Source organism: Zingiber officinale, chromosome 1A (assembly GCF_018446385.1).
Source record: "Zingiber officinale cultivar Zhangliang chromosome 1A, Zo_v1.1, whole genome shotgun sequence".
Taxonomy (NCBI): domain Eukaryota; kingdom Viridiplantae; phylum Streptophyta; class Magnoliopsida; order Zingiberales; family Zingiberaceae; genus Zingiber; species Zingiber officinale.
Window position 1 is genome coordinate 102,719,635 of NC_055987.1, and position 22,190 is coordinate 102,741,824.

Genomic DNA, 22,190 nt, shown 5'->3' on the forward strand with positions numbered 1-22,190 from the left:
CTCGATTGATGTGCTGAATCAATTAGTCAATTGATCCCAGCATGTTCTATTCTCTTGTGAAGAACACTCCCCAATCGATTGCTAAATCGATTCAGACCCTTATTATGCTCTCGCGAAGAGCTTACCTTAATCGATTACCCAACTCTAACTTCCTTGATCTGAGTCTAGGGTTCCCTTGCCCAACATCCAGTTAACCTTGATCTATTGAGACTTTTTGTTTCCTAACATCCGATCAACCTTTGATCCACTTAAATTTTCTGATTGCCTAGCCTCGCTAGGACTTATGATAAGCAAGTGTCAAATTAACCTTTGATCCACTTGGACTTTTTCCTTTCTTAGCCCTACTAAGACTTCTGTTTCCTAGTTTCCAACTAGGTCTTCCATTGTTTAGCCACACTAGAACTTCCATTGCCTAGTTCCCAACTAGGTCTTCACTTCCTAGCCTCGCTAGGATTTCCACTATCTAGTTCCCAACTAGGTTTTCACTAAATAACCCGTTAGGACTTCCACTGCCTAGTTTCCAACTAGGTCTTCCTTGCCAAGTAGTCATGAGGATTCCTTGTGAAGTAGAGTTTTGGATGCTATAGTTGCCTACCTTGCTAATGGAGAGGATTCCTCTTTTTATACTACCTCATATAACCTCCGTAGTCATGAGGTGGTCCTCGGTTTGTTAGAGTTTGTTAGAAGATGAAGTACCACTTTAGGCTTTGTACAATAATCCCTCAAGGAATCTTTTTTATACTCCAGATGTACCTCTTTTGTCATTTATGACTCATATTCCTGATAAAATATGAATAAGAACATGTCCCTGTAACTGAAGAAGCTTCTAGAGAATATTTCCCACCAAATTCGCCAAGCTATCATAAAGCTGTTTACTACTTGTTACCCCATCCTCTGTTAAATATGTTTCGGCCGATCATTCATGTTGGCCATGTATATATTAGGAATACCTTCTGTTAAGCATGTTTCAGTCAATAATGTATTATAACCTTTATAAGGCTAAATTCCTTTAAGTTTGGTTGGGTTTTGTTCGGTCGAGTGCATATAAGCACACTGGTGCTCGCTCGACCTATATTCGGCTGGTAATATACTAAAAGTTGTATAAGGCTAAGTGATTTTAAGCTCGGTTGGGCTTTGTCCAGCCGAGCGCATATAAGCACACTGGTGCTCGCTCGGCTTCTATTCGATCGGTAATATACTAAAAGTTGTATAAGGCTAAGTGCCTTTAAGCTCAATCGGGCTTTGTCTAGACAAGCACATATAAGTACATTGGTGCTCGCTCGGCCTCTATTCGGCTAATAATATAGTAAAAGTTGTATAAGGCTAAGTGCCTTTAAGATCGGTTGAGCTTTGTCCGGCCGAGCGCATATAAACACACTGGTGCTCGCTCGGCCTCTATTCGGCCAATAATATATTAAAAGTTGTATAAGGCTAAGTGCCTTTAAACTCGGTTGGATTTTGTCCGACTGAGCGCATATAAGCACACCGGTGCTCGCTCAGCCTCTATTCGGCCGGTAATATACTAAAAACTGTATAAGGCTAAGTGCCTTTAAACTCGGTCAGGCTTTGTCCGGCCAAGCGCATATAAGCATATTGGTGCTCGCTCGGCCTTCACTCAACTGATAATACACTAGAAACTATATAAGGCTAAGTGCTTTTAAGCTCGGTTGGGCTTTGTCCGGCCGAGCGCATATAAGCACGCTGGTGCTCATTCGGCCTCTATTCAGCCGGTAATATACTAGAAGCTTTCATAAGGCTAAGTACTTCTAATCTCGGTCAGGTGTCACTTGACCTAGCGCCTGCGGAAAACCTTTTATTTGATCGACTATTATCCTATTAATCATGCATTCACCCAACTATGAACCTCTCCTTTCTCTCTTGACCATAACCTCCACATCATCCCATAGGCTGACTTATCATAACTCATATCACTAGTCAAACATGACCCAAGGATAATTGCACCAATATTGATTACGGGTGAAAGTTTTCTGACCGTTGTATTCTTTATAAACTCTTTCTTATTTTGCCTAAAAGGGTAGTCTTTTAGGGTTGTGCAAAAAAAATCAGGAAACCAAAAATTGGACCTGAACTGGTAGTTCACTGGTTATGGTTAACTGGTTAATCAATTAATCAATTTTAAACAGTTCCAGTTAATTAGTTTTTACTAGTTTGGTTTCAGTTTGAACTTTTCTTGGGTCGGTTTAACTGGTAAATCGACAAACCAATTAATTAGAACAGTTAAAACCGGTTAACTGGTAAATCAGTCTAGCTATTTCGAATCAAAATATTCTTTTATCTTACAAAAGTTGGAAAAGTATAAAGGGGAGAGAAAAATGTAATTATAAAAGGTAAGTCATGTTGTTTTTTTCCTTAAAATATTTAAATTATTCTTATCCGTACTGATGTTGAACAGCTGTGTGAACTTCCCGTGTTGGCCTTGGGACGAGTTGGCGGTTGCGCTGAGGGCGAGCGTATTCATCTTTTTCCACCATATGATACTTGTATTCATTATAATACAATGTGGTTGTGTGAACTTGCATATGATACATGCAATGTGGCTGTGAGATATCCCGAAGCACTGCACTGCACTGCACTGCACTGCACTATAGTAGATAAGTAGAAACAAATTGATGGATGTAAAAATTAAACGGCAGGCAATCTACCAGATGCCACCAACGCATGAAATGAAAGATTTGGACCGAGTAATAACATCCAGTTGAGCAGACAACAAAATATTAAATTGTAGTTGTACATAGAACTAGTTGATCCCTGACAAGTTATTGTATGATCTCTTTATTCTTTTAAATAAAAATTGATCACATTGGTAGAACAACTAGAAATTGAATCAGTGGTTTTTTTTCCTTTTCAATCGTCTGTTTCACTAGCCATCTACCAAAATGATATGTTAGATTTTCACCCAAAAAAAGAGATATATCCAATTAAATAACTCACTTGCAATATTGAAAAACTATATCAACCAAATAAGTTACGTGAAAGCAATCACAACTACTTGAATAAAGCAGCTTGTAGTTGTAGGCAGCCAAACAAACTTTTATTCAGCAAGAAAAGTTTTATCCAAGTCCAACAATCTAACGTTACACTAACAAATAACAACAATCTTCATCTTCCAAATAACCATTAACCATCATAACTAAAATCTATCCATTCGAAAATATCTTAAAAATACATCAACACATGTTACACATCAAATATTGTGTCTTTGGTTAACACAAATTCAAGATTTCTAAAGGATTTAAAATTGAACTCTTCACTCTTCAACTTCAAATCCTAAAATATGCAAACGTGTTGAAACAGAAATGTTAACGTGAGAATGAAAGATTCAAAAAAGAATTGCAACGAATGCCAATTTTTAGATATAAAATAAAAAAAATGAGAATATATTTTAAAATTTCCATAAAACATGCCTTTCACTTGATTCGCCTAATCACTTCTCAATTCTGCATAATGATCTTGGTAGAGAGAAGCCACTACAAATTATCGAAGAAAGTTCAATCCTTTTTTGATGGGTTCAATTCTACAACCAAAAATATATGTATATACTTTATTTCATATAAATCAAACATTATAAAAACTAAAATAGTCAAACATAATATCTGTTTCAAATTTATGTAACTTTAATAATTTTCCTCAACTATCATTGGAGACCAGTAGTCCGAAACCAATCTTGAGCATAAATCAACGCTTGCACGATTCTAAGAGTTAAAGAACTCCTAAAAAATTCTAATACCTTATCTCTAGTGCTAAATGTTGATTCTGAGACTACTGTAGAAATTGGTATTGCAAGCAAATCATGAGACATCTCAGAAAGTATATGAAATCTTGCCTTGTTATTCCTCTACCAAGATAAGATATCAAACCCTTTTGTATATGGATGGTTTGGCTCAGCCAAATACATTTGAAATTCTGAAGTTGATTTAGTTACAACATTGGCTTTCGATTTTTGATATTACATTTCCAATCAATGTCTAACATTTTCTGTATTTCTTGCACAAACTTAAGAATATGTTGCATCTGAAACAAAAACATCTCATGAACTTAAAGAAACAGAAGTTGATGATGATGTCACAGAAGAATCTCCTGACCCATACAATCTCTTGTAATCATCATACATCTCCTCCATGGTTTGTTTACACTATCAAATAAGGTTCCACCTATATCCTTCTCATACATATTTGTAATCATGAAAGAAAGGTCTCCTAACTTTCATTTGGATCCATAACAACAGTCATAAAAACAACTTTGTTCATCTTTGATACATCCCCCCAATACTTGTCAAATTTCTCACCCATAGAATATGCCATTTCACTTGTGTTAAGATCAAGACTCTTCTTCAACTATTTTATCAAACCATCAATTTCACTAATATGAGACACAAAATTATTTGAAGTGACATACTTGTTGGCAGAAACTTCATCAGTGACATGATAAAAACATTCCAAATCATCACACAAGTTCTTTGCATTATCCCAATCCTCACTAGAAGGCACATTATGATCATCTTCTTTTAGAGCTACTACCATATCATCATGCTTCTCAGCATAAGATTGAAAAACTTGAATATAATTTAAAGATGAGGAAAGCATGATGTATGTGGAGTACCATCTAGTCAGAACATTCAAAGCAAGGTGCTTCTTGTACTCAATGTTTTCAAGTAAAGTTATTTCTTTGAATTTTCCAATCCTAGTAGGAGATATTCTAATATACTTTATGGATGCCCTTACATTCTCCACTGATTCATCTGTTATTTTCAACCCATGTTTGACAATCAAATATAGAATATGTGATAAACACCTACCATGAGACATTTCCCCCCCCCCCCCCCCCCCCCTTCTTTAATATGCAAGTAGGCCAATTCATAAATTTTCTTTTCAAATACATAATTGTGTATCATTTGAACTTGCATTGTCAACTGTCACGGTGAACACATTATTAATGCCCCAATCTAGCAAGAATTTATAAATCAATTCACTAATATCATTGCCTTTATGACTAAAGACAGGACAAAAATTCAAAATCCACTTATGCATCTTAATATCAATAAAATGGGTAGTTAGGCACATATAACATTTCTTTTGTTTTGAAGTCTAAGTATCAGTCGCCAAACAAATCCTACCACTTTCATTTTTAATAAACGACTTCAATTTATCCTTTTCTTCCATATATAACTTATAACAATCCCTAGTAACAGTAGACCGAGATGGAACAGAATATGAAGGACAGACCACACTCTTTAAGTATTAAAAACCCTTACCCTCCACAAATCTAAAAGGCTGCTCATCTACTATGATCATATAAGAAACAACATTTCTAACTGTGGTTTGATCGAATTTCTAAGCCTGTAAATTGGCTTTACTTTGCCAGACACCTCATCGACTTGTCTTCCAACAAAAGTTAATTGACTTTGTATTACCTTTAAGTCCTTTATGTTGAGAGGATTGTTTGGACACTTAAGAATATATTGCCTCAGAGATGTAGTGCCATTTTTGCTTGCATCCGCATAGTAAACATGACTGCAATGCAAACACCTTGCCCTTTGAATTCCATTATCTTTATCAATATAAGTTTCAAAATGCTCCTAGATGACTGAATGCATCTTTCGAGAACCAACACCACCCCCAGCTCTTTTTCATTTGTTCTTGATATCTTCAGTCGACCATGAGCCATAGCTACCATCACTCTCAGTGTTCTTGTTAGATTCTTCAATTGCCATTGGGTCATTCTACAATATATTGAGCACAATTAATTTTTCATGTTACTTTTGTTTGAAGTTCAAGTTTCAAAAAGAGAAAACAAAAACTTTTTCAATTCTTCTGCTACGGTGATAATGGAGCAACCTGTGTGAGTGTCACTGCTTCTGCACGATCTGACAGAGTTGGTGATGATGACCGGCGGTGGCATGGTGGCCTCTGATTTGTTTCCATTGAGCTTCTTGTTCCTTCTTCTTGAAAGAAGGTCAAACCATTGTCGACTACGTCGGAAACACAGTAGCACGCCAGAACTGATCAACACAGTCGCACCAAATGGTAGGTGGCGGAGACTACTCTTGGACAATGTCTATGACTCGATGTTTGCGGCAATGCCTACCAATCAGCTAGGGCAAAAATCGAGAATTTGGGCGGAGTCGAGGAGAGACAGAGAGAGATGGGGGTCACGGGAGGAGTTTTGAGTTTTCTTTTCTTTAGTTAATTAGTTTGTATTAAAAAAACCCAATAACCAACCCACTTACCACCAGGTCCATCGGTTCTCAGTTGGAACCTGTTAACTGACTAGAACCGATTCAACTGAAACTGGTTAAATTGGAAAGAATACCGGTCAGTTAACCGATTCTATATAATTTATGGTAAATTGAAATTAACCAGAACCAGTAAACCGGTTAACCAGTTAACAAACTAGTTGAATAGGCCTATAGTCTTTTGGTAAAAGTCTTAATCTTACATTACGTAGTTCCATTGCAAATGAGATAAATATTATATTAAGATATTTCCATGCAAGAGAGTCAAAAGGATAACACATTATATCTTTTTCATGTACATGCTCATGATGCCACCCCATGTGACTTGCTATTGCGGTAGAGGTATACAAGAGTTACAGTCTAGCAGTTAATGGAAAATAATACATAACTTTCCATGGTAAAATTTTCTTCTTCTTCCTTGATATGCGATTGCGCTACATATAACGAAGGTGATTACATATTTTACAATTAATCAACTAACTATTTTCATTCTAAAAGATCATGCAATTATTTATATAATAATCCATTCTTTTCCACAGGTAAACTTAAACCCCTAATTAATTTCTTTGTACTATAAAAGTTATCAATCATTATGTTATCAGTAGGGAGCAACTCTGATATCAATTGACAAATGTCATCATAGCATCGTAATGAGAAATGATGTTTTGTCTTGATGTTCAATACCCTTCCAGTAGATGATAGTTCGGAATGACCAGAAGGAATGTCTTTCCACACTTCTCTTTCACTAGTCTTTAACATGTTTTATGTTATTTAAACTTCAAGTGTTATTATTTCATCTATATTCGAATGATCAACTACATTCATCTTGTTGTAAATTATTGATTGCATTGCATTATTATTAGCTGACGATTCTTCCCATGAAAATGAAGGGCCAGATGATGAAGTTATTAGTGTCAGCCTTAAGAGCCAATCATAAGTTGATTGACTTAGGACATATTGTATCATATTTATCAATAAAAGATAATGCTTTGTTTATTATATTTACTTCATATTTGTTCTATATGAATAAATATACTAATGCCCTAGAATAGTCGGTTCTAATTGATTGTGGGAAGCTATATATATATATATTACTGTTAAATATTCTTAGTTAAGTATAAATAAACAAGGATAATATTAATGCGTTGAAACTAGTATGTGGGTCAACCGATGATTTAATCTCATAAGTCATAGATATAAGATATCAAGTTGACACGTGGGTATATATTAGAGAATATATACTGAATTGACCCTCCATGAGAAGTTTCATGGATCATTATATGAGTGTTATAAATATTCTCATAGTGATTATTAGTATAAATAATCCTTAGATCTGAAGTCACTATGGTTCCCTACATAAGGAGTTGTGTACTTTGGCATCGACAAACGTCACCTATAATAAGGTGGACTATAAAGTCATTCACTAGGTATGCAATGAGCTATGCAAAGAGATATGAGTGATGTTGATGAGATTTGTTCTTTCCATATAATGGAAGAGATATATGTGGACCTCTTGATTGAGTAGGACTACTAAAATGCATGACCATGCTTAAATAAGTCAATATGAGATATGAACGTTATTTGATTAAGTGAGTCTATTTAGAGATACAGAAATACATAGATTGATCAGAGAATAACACAGTCTATGCTTCGTGGATCAATTTAGATATCAAGCATAAAAGAAATGAGTTATTCGAGATAATGGTCATAGATAGGTTAGGTCAAATTTCAATTTTCTCATCACTTGGGTAGCAATAATGCATTGTTAGATGACACTCATTTCTTGTGTATCTAAAATAGTTTTAAAAATATTGTCAATGTTATGAGAACCTAATGGGTCACACATAAAGAGCATGTTGATTTGGAGAATGATTTATTTTATGGTTTTGAACTTTAAGCTTATTAGATTAATAAGTTAATCTAATTGGGGTTTAGACTTATTGGATTAATGAGTTAATTCAATTAGATCTTAAAGGCTTATTAGTTTAATGAGGTAATCCAATATGCCTGTTCTTTCATTTAAGCCCAACCCAACTAGAAATCCTACTACAAGAAACTCTAATAGTTAGGTTTTCTTTTTGATTGTTACCTTAAATGCCATCGCTAGAAAGACTCTCCAACTTCCGGAGAAGGTAAAAGGTTGAAGACTCTCCAACTTCTGGAGAAGGTCAATGCTTAAGATTCTCTAACTTCTATGAGAAGGGTAGTATTTGAAACTCTCTAATTTTTGAGTTTGTGAGATGAATGAAGAACGCGGTCGTGTGAATACCGTAGAGGTGCGAATATTCTTATCGCACTTAGATCAGTCAAACTAGTAGTTTTTTGGGAGTTGTTCATTCATCAAAGGTAACAATCCTAACTAGTAGAGTAGTTACAAGAGTAGTTCCATTCGCATGGATCTTTGGAGGGATCAATTTTGTCTACATTTTTAGTTTGTTTTTCACTATAGATCCCTACAGTGGTATCGAGCCACTTGCGAATACGTTTTATGTCTTGTTTTATATTTGATATAAATAAATGGATATGTGTTTATTATAATTTGCTTAGAATGATTTATGGGTGGCTTTGACAAGTGCTATTTTTTATTTGTCTAAAATGAAACAATTGGTGATGATCAAACTGCAGTAATTGTGGCATCTTCATGCTAAATATGAACGCGTACTACAATCTGATTTCATTTAACGAATCATAAATCCTTGATTTTCATTATAATTGATGCAGTTATGAAAATATGTTGGGAATAGATTGAGATACTAATCGACAATCTATTATCAACAAATTATGAATTATTAGTCATAATAATGCATCAATTTATTGTGAAAGGTTTAGGGTTACTGGTTATGGTGATGGGAAGCGACTCATTCAATGAGTCAGTAAAATAATTTTTCTTTCAGGGTTCCACCGCCATCCCCCACAAGGGGTGTTGCTCCTTTAACCCTTGCCCGCTTTCATGTGATGTATGTCATGTGCATGGTTATGACCCATTACCCAATGTGATTGGATTATGTGTATGCATGTTGTAATTTTAAAATATGGTGTGCAAGTCATGCCTTTTAACTTCATACTTCAAGTTATGAAAGATTATATTTCTCTTCTCACCAGACTCTCCTCGAATATAACTTGTAGTTTCTTTTCTTTGTAATGTACAATTTATTGGTGCGGGAAGCATCCGATGATCGAACTCATGTTTTGATAATGACAAAGGATTCAAAGTTAAGCTGTTTACTCATCTTTTAAATGATCTAAGTTCTTTTAACTTGGATTTTAAAAATGAAAGCATTCTTTTAAAGCTAGCTAAACTTAAGTTTTGCCTTTTTGTAAGCCTATGCTAATTTACGAACGACAAGTTTTTCAAACTTTAAAAGATTAACTTTTCTATCTTACGTTGCTTAAGTTTTCCACACACTTAATGGTTTTTCATTTATCTAAAGTTGTTTTTCTATAACCAAGTATCGGAAAACAAAATCATCTTACTCTTTCCCTCCGTAAGCTTTTGATATATGGCAAAGGGGGAGAGTAGCATAAAATTCAAAAGAAAACTCTAATTAAGGGGGAGCCTAGTAGCATAAAATTCAAAAGAAAGCTCTAATTAAGTGGGAGCCTCACACTTTAAAGTTTTAGCTTAAGCTTTGGTTGCATCTTGGTTGTGTTTGAAATTGTTTACTTATACTTGATTATACTAAAACTTTAAAAATTGTTACTTATGCATCTGTTTACTTATGTCTGCTTTTACTTAACTTTGAATTTCGGTTGCCATAATAAACAAGGGGGAGATTGTTGGTGCGAGAAGCATCCGATGATCAAACCCGTGTTTTGATAATGACAAAGGGTTCAAAGTTAAGTTGTTTTGTGATCTAACAGTTTGAATGAGATTGCAGGAAAGTCCTAAGTGTACTTAGGCAAAAGTCCTAGCTGCGGTTAGGTAGGTGGAAAACCCTAAGGGGTGGTGACCCTAGGTCATAGGGGTGGTAACCCTATGCGGAAAGTCTTGGTGGGTCGAGGGTTTCAGGCAAAAGTCCTAGGGGGTGGTAACCCTAGGTGGAAAGTCCTGGTGTCGTGAACCAGGTGGAAGACTAAACGGGTCGGGGAGTGAGCGCCCAACAGAAAGTCCGGAAGCATCAAGCACTGAGCAAAAGTCCAGTCGATCTGGAGGATCGCACTGGCGACAGGTAACTCTCTTGAGAGGAGTAGGTGATGACGCATTCCCTGAGAGGGAACAGTAGGCGTCGAGTCGACCTAGGGTTTCCGGTAGGAAATCCGATGTCAGACTCGGACAGTCCGAAGACTGTCAATATTTTATTTATGACTATTATGTGCTAACTTTATTTTGCAAGGTATGTGTTTGGGACTAACACATTTTGTAGGAATAAAGGAGCAAGTCACACCTCGGATGAACAGTGTCCAAGGCGCCTCCATGGAGCTTGGAGGCGCCTCGGGTGCAGAATGTGAGCTAGCCGTGAAGCAATGCTGGAGGCGCCTCGGATGGAGCTGGAGGTGCCTTGGACCAGAGATTGGAGGCGCCTTGGATTGGCTTGAAGGCGCCTTCAAGTGGATGAGTTGCGACCATGTCCATTCTGATCCACGCGGCTGACTCGGCTTGTTGGAGGCACCTCCAGCAGTGCATAAAAGGGGTGTTCGAAGCAGCAGTGGCATTATCACATTCTAAGCTATTCCTCTGCTACAAGCTGCTAATGAGATGATCCCGAAGTGCTGCAACAACATCCCGACAACTTGGAGCTTTAGTTTTTAGTATACTGTTGTCGGTATAAAATCTCTTTACTGCTTTTACATTATACTTAGTTTGTAATAACCTCTTTCCGAGCTTATAGTTGTTGCCCACCGGAAGTGATCAACGATCGTGGGCATTGGAGTAGGAGTCCCCACAAGCTCCGAACCAAGTAACCAACATGTGTTAGCGTTTGTTCTTTTCTTTTCCACTGCGTTTATTTACTCGATACGTTTTAAATCGAACAAAATAGCAACGAGCGCTATTCACCCCCCCTCTAGTACTTCTCGATCCAACAATTGGTATCAGAGCCCAGACTGGCAGAAGGTTTAACATCGACTGTGCACAAGAGCTATGGTCTGATTAATCCATGTGAGTATAATATTGACCTCGAACAAAGAAATTGGGGACCCTATGTTCAGATCAAGAGGACCAGACACCAGGCAGGAAGTCCTAGTTGTGGCTAGGTAAGGAAGTCCTAGTAGGTCGGGTGGACCGAGGGGCAGAAAGACCTGGTGGGTCGAGGATTGGACATGGGAAGCCTGTGGTCCTTTGTTTGAGGGGGGATTGTTGGTGTTGGAAGGTTGCAAACATAGTCCCACATTGAAAACACATGGGAAAGGTCATGGGTTTATAAAGAGAAAGATATCTCCATTAGAATGAGGCCTTTTGGGAAGAGCCCAAGAGCAAAGCCATGAGGGCCCAGACCCAAAGTGGACAATATCATACCATTGTGGAGATATCTTTCTCTTTATAAATCCATTATCTTTCCCATGTATTTTCAATGTGGGACTATGTTTGCAACCTTGTAACACCAACACAAATTAGCATAAATGCTAGACGGCAATTGAAAAAGGATGACGTCAACAAAACACGACAATCAAGGAAGCACTTGGAGAAGATGCAATTCCCTAGGTTGACTTTTGATCCTCTCATTGGCTTGAGAAGATCGTAGCAGACGGACCATAATCATGTCACGTTGATTTTCTTATTATGCATATATGTTGATGTATGTCATGCTTGTATATAATGCATATGTAATTAGTGGTTTTACAATATTTAGGTCAATTTAATATGCTTACCAAAGTTTGATACTCACTACTACCTTGATCACTTGTAGACAATTTGCCAAAGTAAGTGACTTAATTTATCTTGGTAGAGTACGATAGAACAATTGTGATGTCCAACTATTAAACTTTGGATGTGACTTAACTAAGTTACCTCATTGGATTGAGAACTTAGGGGCATATGATCATTCCATGGGCAAAAGGAGAAATAGTCGTGTTCACATAACTATCCAAGAGTTGCATACGATGCAATTGATAATTGTTACCTACCTAATATATCCAAGTATTGGGCAATTAGCCAAAGCTAACTGAAGATGCGATACAATATGAATCTTGTCCCACTTGAATATTATTGCTATTGGGGGTTGGAGCTAGTAGTATGGGTAACTACGATTGTCTACATTCATGACTTGCTCCTACTAAGCTTTATAGTTTAGTAGGAGAATAATTTAATTAAAGGCCTAATTAAGTGATTTAAATGTAATACTTATTTTTGTATTTCTTATTATAGATCGCCATGTCAACACACATGTCTAATACTCTCTCATTGTGATTTATCTTTGATAAGGACAAGCTCAATTAAGCTAATTTCTTAGACTAGTATAGAAATTTGAGAATTGTTCTTAAGTAAGAAAGAAAATTATACGTCTTAGAGTAGCCTATTCCTGAACCACCCTCCTCTAATGCTATTTGTGTTGATAAGGATGCTCATAAGAAGTATCAGGATGATGCATTAGATGTAACATGCCTTATGATTACCACCATGAACTTTGAGTTCCAGAAGCAACATGAGAACATGGATGCTTACGATATAGTTAAACATTTTGGACAACTATGTTAGGAGTAGACAAGGCACGAGAGATTTGAGATATCCAAAGATTTATTTCAATACAAGATGCAAGAAAGAAGTTTTGTAGGAACTTATGTACTTAAAATGATTGGATACATTGAAAATCTTGAAAGATTGAGATTTTCATTGGGCCAAGAGTTAACCATTGACCTTGTTCTATAATCATTGCCAAAAAGTTATAATCAATTTGTCATAACTATAATGTGAATGAAATTGATAAATCATTGCCTAAGATGTTAAGCATATTGAGAACTACTGAACTCAATCTAAAGAAGACTAAGCCTTGTACCATATTGATGGTACAAAAGGACAAAGGCAAGTGGACGCCCAAAGGTAAGGGTAAGACCCAATCCAAAGACAAGGTCAAGTCTTATACATTGAAACCTAAAGGAGGGTAACTAAGGAATGAAGCTGCTTCCATTGTGGTAAGAATGGACATTGAAAGAGGAACTATAAACTGTACCAGGAGGAAGTAAAAGAACAAGAAGTGTGACTTTTGCCTCAGGTATATATTCTATAGAAGTCAATCTATCTATTTTTTCTTCATGTGTATTATATACCGATTGTGCATCTCATATTTGTACTAATGTGCAGGAGCTAAGAAAGAGTAGATCATTGATAAAGGGTGAAGTAGACCTACAAGGAGGCAATGATGCAAAAGTTGCTACTATAGCTGTAGGAATATATTTCTTATCTTTGTCAAATGAGCTTGTTTATAAACTTGAAGAGTGCTATTATGTGTATACTTTGACTAGGAACATAATTTTTATTTCTAATTTAGGCAGGAAAGGATTTTCATTTATAATAAAGGACAAATGTTTATATTTATTTAAGTAACATGTTCTATTGTAGTGCACAACTAATAAATGAACTTTATGTTCTAGATCTTGAAAACTCAATCTATAATATAAATACAAAAAGGTTAAAATCTAATGATTTAAACCAAACATATTTCTAGCATTATTACTTAGTCCATATAAATGAGAAACATATATCAAAACTACATAAGGATGGACTTTTAGACTTATTTGATTTTGAATCATATGAGGTATATAAATCTTATCTACTAGGCAAGATGGCAAAACCTTGTTTTAGTGGACACAGAGAATGAGCTAATGATTTGTTATGACACATATATAGTGATGTATATGACCCCTTCAATAAAGCACCTAGAGGAGGTTATGAATACTTCATTACTTTTACTGATGATTTAGGTAGATATGTTTGTGTATCTAATAAAACATAAGTTAGAATTTTTTGAAAAGTTTAAAATATTCAAGAATGAAGTACAAAACTAACTTGGTAAAAGTATTAAGATGCTTTGATCAGATCGAGATATTGAATACCTAAGCCAAGAGTTTCATGATCATCTAATTGAGTTAGGAATCCTATCCCAACTCATTCCACCTAGAACACCACAAAGGAATGGTGTATCATAACAGAGAAGTCATATTTTATTAGACATGGTACGATCGATAATGAGTCAGATAGATCTTCCTTCTTATTTCCGGGGGCATGCTCTAGAGATGGTTGCATTCACATTAACCATTCCGTCTAAGAAAGTTATAAAGACACCATATATGATATGGACTGGGAAGAGTCTCAAGATATCTTTCATGAAGATTTGAGGTTTGTGAGGCTTATGTTTAACGTCAATTCTTAGAGAAACTAGGACCCCAAATCAGATTAGTATTATTTTGTATGATATCCCAAGGAAACAAAGGAATATTACTTTTATAATCCTACATAAGGCAAAGTGTTTGTTGCCATAAATAATGTTTTTCTAGAAAGACAATTTAGTTCTAGAAAAATTAGTGGGAGAAAAGTAGATCTTGAAGAAATTCAAGATATATGAATTAGCACTGAGGCCTTGATGGAATTAAATAGATACCACAATGTATTGTGGATAATGAATCTGTTACACCACAAGAAGTTATGGAGCAACAATCTATTCTAGTAGAACAAGCTTTACACAGATCTGATAGTATACGTCGTCAACCTAAGAGATATTTATTTATCTTGTCTGACTATGATGATATAATGTTTGTTGATTTGAACAAGCTTACATCCTATTAGGAAGTTGTAATGATCCCAGATTCGGAAAAATGACTAGAGACCATGAGGTTTAAAATGAAATTTGTAAGTACTCCGTGAAAGTTTTGATGTGATCAAACCAAGTCAAGTTAGGTCCTGTTATATTTTGATGCCCTGTGTTTAAGTGTGCAAGAACTTAGGAGCATAAGAGGTCGAGTGAAAGACTCAGATAGTGAGAAGGACAGCACGGGAGAGAGTTGATGGGCTCAGTGCGTCCGAGGGACAAGGTGCTGTGGAAGAGTACACTGGCAGACAAAAAGGAGGCACGCGATATTTCTGAGGGATGAGAAACTAGAGCGGAAGGTTGCTCGAGAAGACCTGAAGATGGGTTCGGGTGAACCCTATTTCGGATGGCCAAAATCACCCAAGTGAGTGGAACCTAAACGAATGACCCGGACCCAAGCGAGCAAAACTGGAGCGGAAGACCCGGACCAAAAAGTCAACAAGATGCTGACTTTTTGGTTCTGGACGCCTAGAGTTGAAAACTTAGCCAAACATGACATGGCGCAAACTGTCGCTATAGGGATAAAATTTTATCCCTCTCCAGACACCCTGAGCAGGGGTATAAATATAGCCTTGATCTCAGTAGTCTAGAATCACTGATATACGAGTTTCTTTAAGTATTCTACTACTTTGTGTGCTTCCAACGCTTATAAGAGGCTTTTCCTCCTATGACGAAAGGAGAATTTGAGTAGTGCTTCAGAGTCTTGGATTAACAACCTTCCTGGCTGTAACCAAGTAAAAATCGGTAGCCTCTTTTTTATTAGTTTATCAATTTTTTTTATACAAGTGTCTTATTATTTCAAAAGATTGAGAAAGGTTCTATTTTCATTTTTGAAGGGAAATTCAACCCCTCTTTCCGGCCGCACGAGCCCTAATAAGTGATATTAGAGCCAGGTCCACTTCAGAAGAACTAACTACCATCTGAAGTAAAAGAAATGGCCGGATCCAACATCCACCTGCTGAAATTTGAGGGAGACTTCGCAATGTGGAAGAAGCGCATGGAGGTATTCTTCAAAACCAACTTCGAAATTCTCTTAATTATAAAATATGATTTTGTAGCACCTACGGATCAACACAAAGCCGAGAAAGAAGAGTACACATGGACGTAGAAGGAGTAAGCCGACTTCGTGGCTAATGGAAAAGTAAAGTTCCATCTACTCAGTGTTCTTCCGCCCTAGGAGGTTAGCCGGATCGGAAACTATGACTTCACGAAAGATCTCTAGGAGAAATACTTGGAGCTCTATGAAGGTACTTTAGAAGTCAAATTGGTAAAGCGAGGCATCCTCCGAAGCCAACTGAGGAACCTCCGAATGTACAAGGGAGAGAAGGTAGCTCAACTCTATGCAAGAATCAAAGACCTGATCACCCAGCTCAACAACCTCGGAGAAAAGGTAACAAATTGTGACTCCTTAAGGTAGATACTTAACTCTTTTCTGAGAACTCAACAATGGTCAACCTTAGTAGATGCTTACTACATTTAAGGACCTTAAGGTATATACTCTGGAAAGCTTATTTTTAACTTTTGAACTTCATGAATCTCGCTGTATAGATTCTCATGAAATAGAGAAATCAAATAACATTGCTCTAAAAGCTAAGAAGGATGAATCAGACGTCGATAACTCCTTCGACAATGATGAAACAACATATATGGTAAGGAAATTCAAGAAATTTTTTAAAACTAATAAGTTTAATCAAGTTCAAGCAAAGAAAAAAAGAGCAAGGAAGGTAAGATGCTATAACTGCAATGAAGAGGGGCACATCAAGGATAACTGCCCAAAGCTGAAGAAGGACAACAAGAAGGGACCAACCATAACAAAGCACAAAACCTTGAAGGCGACGTGGGACTAGTCATCATCAGAATCAGATCTGGAGGAGTACACTAGACTTTCACTAATGGCAAGCCACCAAGAGGAGAGCATAGATGAAGGGGGAGGCTCCTCAGAAGAAAGTTGTAGCGAGGAGAAAGAAACAAACTTTAAAACAAATCTAGTAAGTGAGATATATTTACTACCCCTAACCAGTTATATTCAGGTATTAAATCCATGACCAGATCACTATATAAACTAAAAAAAAAATATTAATTTGAAAAAGGAAGTTTTTGAATTAAGAACAATTCTAGAAAATACATACCCCTTAGAAATGTATGATAAATTAAAAGATGAAAATAAAAAATTGAAGGACCAAATTGAAAAATCAAGAAACTTTACATATGATAATCAAAATACTAGAAGGGCTAAATTAGAAGAATATCACAGGAGTATTTTCCTAGAAAGTTTTTGATAAATCTGGTAGGAAGGAATATGTTTTGGGTTCCAAAATCATGTTTAAATTAAAAATTATCTTTTTATGCATGACTTGTTTTAAGCTAAACCTAGGGATTTCAAAAAGAAAATTAAATATTTAATTTCTTTAAGAGACTTTGTCTAGGAGTGGTTGTTATTCTAATAACTAAGAGGACATAGTACCTCGCCACAGCCTGGAAGCCAATTACTGAAATGAATATTTAATTGACTAACTGTTAGCATTTAACTATTATTAAACTATCTAATGCTTTCAAATAAATTGTGTTGCAAAATTTCTAATTGAAATTAATCTGATCTTAATTTTTCGAGAAAGAAGAGTTTAATTTAAAAATATTTTTTTTTCCAAAATTTGATTTTTCAAAATTTATATTTTCCTAATTTTCTGGATAATTGTCAATTTAGACTTTGTTTCCCTTAGATTTTGTTTTATGACTTATTTCCAAGTCATTTTAAAGTACTCTATTTTTAATATGATTAAAGGGAGAGAATTAGAGGTAAAGTCTAGGGGGAGGTAGATTTTTTTTTACATAATTTTTTTTTATAACAAATGCAAAATTTATTACTATTTTTATTTGGTTTACCCTAACTTAACTTGGGATTGCTCATATTAAAAAGAGGGAGATTGTAAGTACCCCGTGGAAGTTTTGATGTGATCAAACCAAGTCAAGTTATGTCCTGTTATGTTTTGATACCCTGTGTCTAATTGTGCAGGAACTTAGGAGCATAGGAGGTCGAGCGAAGGACGCAACGAGTGAGAAAGATAACACGGGAGAGAGTCGACGAGCTCGGTGCATCCGAGAGATGAGGTGATATGGAAGAGTACGCTGGTGGACGAGAAGGAGGCACATGGCGTTTCTAAGGGATGAGAAGATGGAGCAGAAGGTTGCTCGAGAAGACCAGAAAATGGGTTTGGGTGAGCCCTATTTCGGATGACCGAAATCACCCAAGCGAGCGGAACTGGAGCAGAAGAACCAAACCAAAAAGTCAACAAGATGCTAACTTTTTGGTTTCGAGCACTAGGAGTTGAAAACTTAGCCAAACACGATGTGATGCGAGCCGTCGCGATGGGGATAAAATTTTATCCCCCTACAAGCACTTGGAACCCTTCTAGTTGCCCCAAGCAAGGCTATAAATATAACCTTGATCCTAGTAGTCTAGAATCAATGATATACGAGTTTCTTTAAGTGTTCTACTACTTTGTATGCTTCCAACGCTTGTAAGAGGCTTCTCTGCCTATGATAAAAGAAGAATTTGGATAGTGCTTCAGAGTCTTGGATTAACAACTTTCTCGGTTGTAACCAAGTAAAAATCGGTATCCTCTCTCATTTTATTAGTTTATCAATTCTTTTTATACAAGTGTTTTATTATTTCAAAAGATCGAGAAAGATTCTATTTTCATTTTTGAAGGGCAATTCACCCTCTCTTGCTGGCCGCATGGGTCCTAACAGAATCCATGTATGTCAACCAAGTCTGGACTCTAGTTAGCTCACTAAATGGATTTTCAAGAAGAAAACTGACAGAGATGGTCATATGCATACCCATAAAGGGTCATTGGTAGCTAAAGGTTCAAGCAAATTTATGGTAAAGACTATGATGAAACTTTTTCATCAGTTGTAATGCTTAAGTCTATTCAAATTTTGCTTGCTATTGCAGTTTACTATAATTATAAGATTTGACAGATGAATGTCAAAACTATATTCCTTAATGGAAATCTACTCAAGGATATGTACAGGACACAACCTGAGGGTTTTATGGATGTAAAGGATACTAGACAGGTATGTAAGTTGTAAAGGTCCATTTATGATTAAAGCAAGCTTCTAAAAGCTGGAATCTTATATTCAATAATGTGATCAAAGAGTTTGGTTTTATTAGGAACAAAGATGAATCTTATATCTATAAAGGGTTAGTAAGAGCTCAGTTATCTTTCTAATCTTGTATGTAGATAGCATACTTCTCATTGAAAATGATATCCCTATCCTATAGTCTATAAAGACTTGGCTTGGGAATTATTTCTCAATGAAAGACTTAAGTGAAGTAGCTTATATTTTAGACATCATGATCTATAGAGATATATCTAATAGATTGCTAGGCCTAAGTCAAAGTAAATATATTGATAAAGTGCTTAATCATTTTACTATGCAAAATTCTAAGAAAGGATTTCTGCTAATGTCATATGGTGTGAGTTTTCCCAAGGCTCAATGCCCCTCTACTAGGGAGGAGAGTGATCACATGGATAAGATTCCTTATGCATTTGTCATAGGGTCTATCATGTATGTCATGATATGTATTCGCCCTGATGTCTCATATGCATTGTGTATGACGAGTAGATATTAGTCAGATCCTAGTGAAAGTCATTGGATAGCAATCAGGAATATTCCTAAGTAATTGAAATAAAGTAAAGATTATTTCTTGATATTTAGAGAAGATGAGAAGCTCGCAAGGTTACAATGATGCAAGCTTCCAAACTGACAAGGATGATTTAAGATCTCAGTCAGGGTGTGTATTTTACTTAAATGGTGGTGTTGAAAGTTGAAAGATTTCAAAGAAAGATAGTTGTTGATTCCACTATATAGGCCAAGTAGATTGCTACTTTTGCTACAACAAAGGAAACTATTTGGATTAGAAAGTTTGTTGTATAGCTTGGTGTAGTTCCTAGCATAACTATCCTAATAAACCTCTATTGTGATAATAATAGGGCTATTGCACAGGCTAAGGAACTCAGGTCTCATCAGCAATCCAAACACATACTTTGACAGTTCCATCTTATTCGAGAGATTATCGACATAGGAGATGTGAGATTGTGCAAGGTACCAATAGATGCTAATGTAGTAAACCCATTGACCAAGGCTTTGGCACAGAGGAAGTATGATGGTCACATTAGGTCACTTGATATTAGATAAGTCAGTGATTGGCTCTAATGCTAGTGGGTGATTGTTAGTGTCAACCCTAAGAGTCAATCATGAGTTGATTGACTTAAGATATATTATATCACATTTATCAATAAAATATAATTTTTTATTATATTTACTTCATGTTTGTGCTAGTTAAATAAATATAATAATGCCCTAGAATAATATGTTCTAATTTACAATATATCAATTGGTTGAATTGATTGTGGGAGACTGTCGATATTATATAGAATACTACTCTTAAATATTCCTAGCCAAGTATTAATAAGCAAGGATAATATTAATATGTTAAGACTAGGAAGTAGATCAACTGATAATTTAATCTTATAAATTATGAATATAAGATATCAAGTTGGCACATGAGTATATATTAGAGAATATGTATTGAATTGATATGCTATGAGAAGTTTTATGAATCGTTATATGAGTGCCATAAACATTCTTATAGTGACAGTTAATATAAATAACTTTTAGACTTGAAGTTAATATAGTTCCCTGTATAAGGGATTGTGTACTTTGGCTTCAACAAATGGCACTTGTAACAAGATGGACTATAAAGTCGTTAACTCGATATGTAATGAGCTATGCAGAGGGATGTGTGTAAAATACCGGAAAAATGACGATTATTAATAAGGGAATTTTCCGAAATTTTTGGAGATTTTTTGGGAATTTTTCGGAGCTCGTACGAATGAGTTGACGGGGATAAAAATGGGGTCCGGAAAAGCCTGTTTAGGCTACCCGATTTAAGCGAGGAAAAGATTATATTTATATATATCTTTTTCCTTTTTATTTTCTTTATTTCTTTCGTTTTCTTTTGTCGCCGAACCCGAGCCATCCCCCGCATCTCTTCCCTATTTCCCCGACGCCGCCGCACCCTCTCGAGCCCTAACCGACGCCGCACGGTTTAGCCGCCGCACACGATCCGCCGGCCACCGCGACTCCCTCTTTTCTTCTTCCCGAGACCTCGCCGGCCACTAGGTTTAACCTAGTGCCATCGCCCCTCTCCGATTCTCTGTACCGGCGACCGAGCCTCCCTTTCTCCCCACGGCAGAGCACCATTTCTTCCTTTATTGTGCCGTGTCTGGTTTAAATTTGGCCGAGCCTTCTTCGGTGTCCTAGGTTTCGGTTGAGGTAAGTTTGGAATGTCGAATTTTCCATTTTCTGTTCTTGATTTGAATAGTGTAAATCATTCTCAACTAATGGTTGATCGTTCTTGATTCTGTTCTGGACAGAATCTGTGAAGTGGATTTTAGCAGCAAAACTTTTAAAGCTTCAGCAGCAACGATCCTTGTTATTGAGCCATAGCGACTGTGGTTAAGCAACCCTTTGATTTACCGCAGCAATTTATCTTTGTTAGCAATAAGTTTTGTTTTCCAGCAGCATCTTGGTCCAGCGGCAGTAAGGTAAGGGTTTAGTTTATGGATTGAGTTGGCACGCTTTTGATACATGTTGTTTAGGTATGAAATGATACATACATAATTTGGTTATAGGATGATACATTGATGGCGGATCCTTATTGTAGATTGAGTTGGGTTTTAAATGAATCTAATGGAACGATTAGGGTTAAGACCATTAACCTTAGTCAATGGTTAGAATTAATTTTGGGTAGGCAATTGGTGATGTTAATTAGGGCTTTCCCTGATATTAGTTTCGTGGATTTTATTAAGCTATTTAAATTCATTTGAATTGTAGATAAATAAAATATGTCTATATGTTCGACACAGGACTTTGATTCGGGACGGTATCTCGACGAGTATTTTGATTACCGGATTTGGACCACTTTATTGGAGGCGGGTACTTTGACTTATGTCTTTTGATATGCATGATAATATGTTTAACATATAACAATAATTGTGTTATCTGTTTGTTTCGGTTGGTCGCTACATGATTAGTTACATGTTTGTTTGTTTATTTATGCTGCACTGCATGATATCTACCTGATCACATATGCTTTAGGTAGTGAACCAACCACATGCTATGATATG

The 22,190-nt window shown here is 36.2% G+C and overlaps 1 long non-coding RNA gene across 1 annotated transcript; it reads left to right on the top strand.

Moving 5' to 3' along the window:
- The first annotated feature begins 21,223 nt into the window (after nt 1-21,223).
- LOC122008060 lies at nt 21,224-21,989 on the top strand. The gene is made up of 3 exons (XR_006119180.1): nt 21,224-21,336; nt 21,438-21,608; nt 21,930-21,989. It is a non-coding gene; the product is annotated as an uncharacterized LOC122008060 (long non-coding RNA).
- The last annotated feature ends 201 nt before the right edge of the window (nt 21,990-22,190 follow it).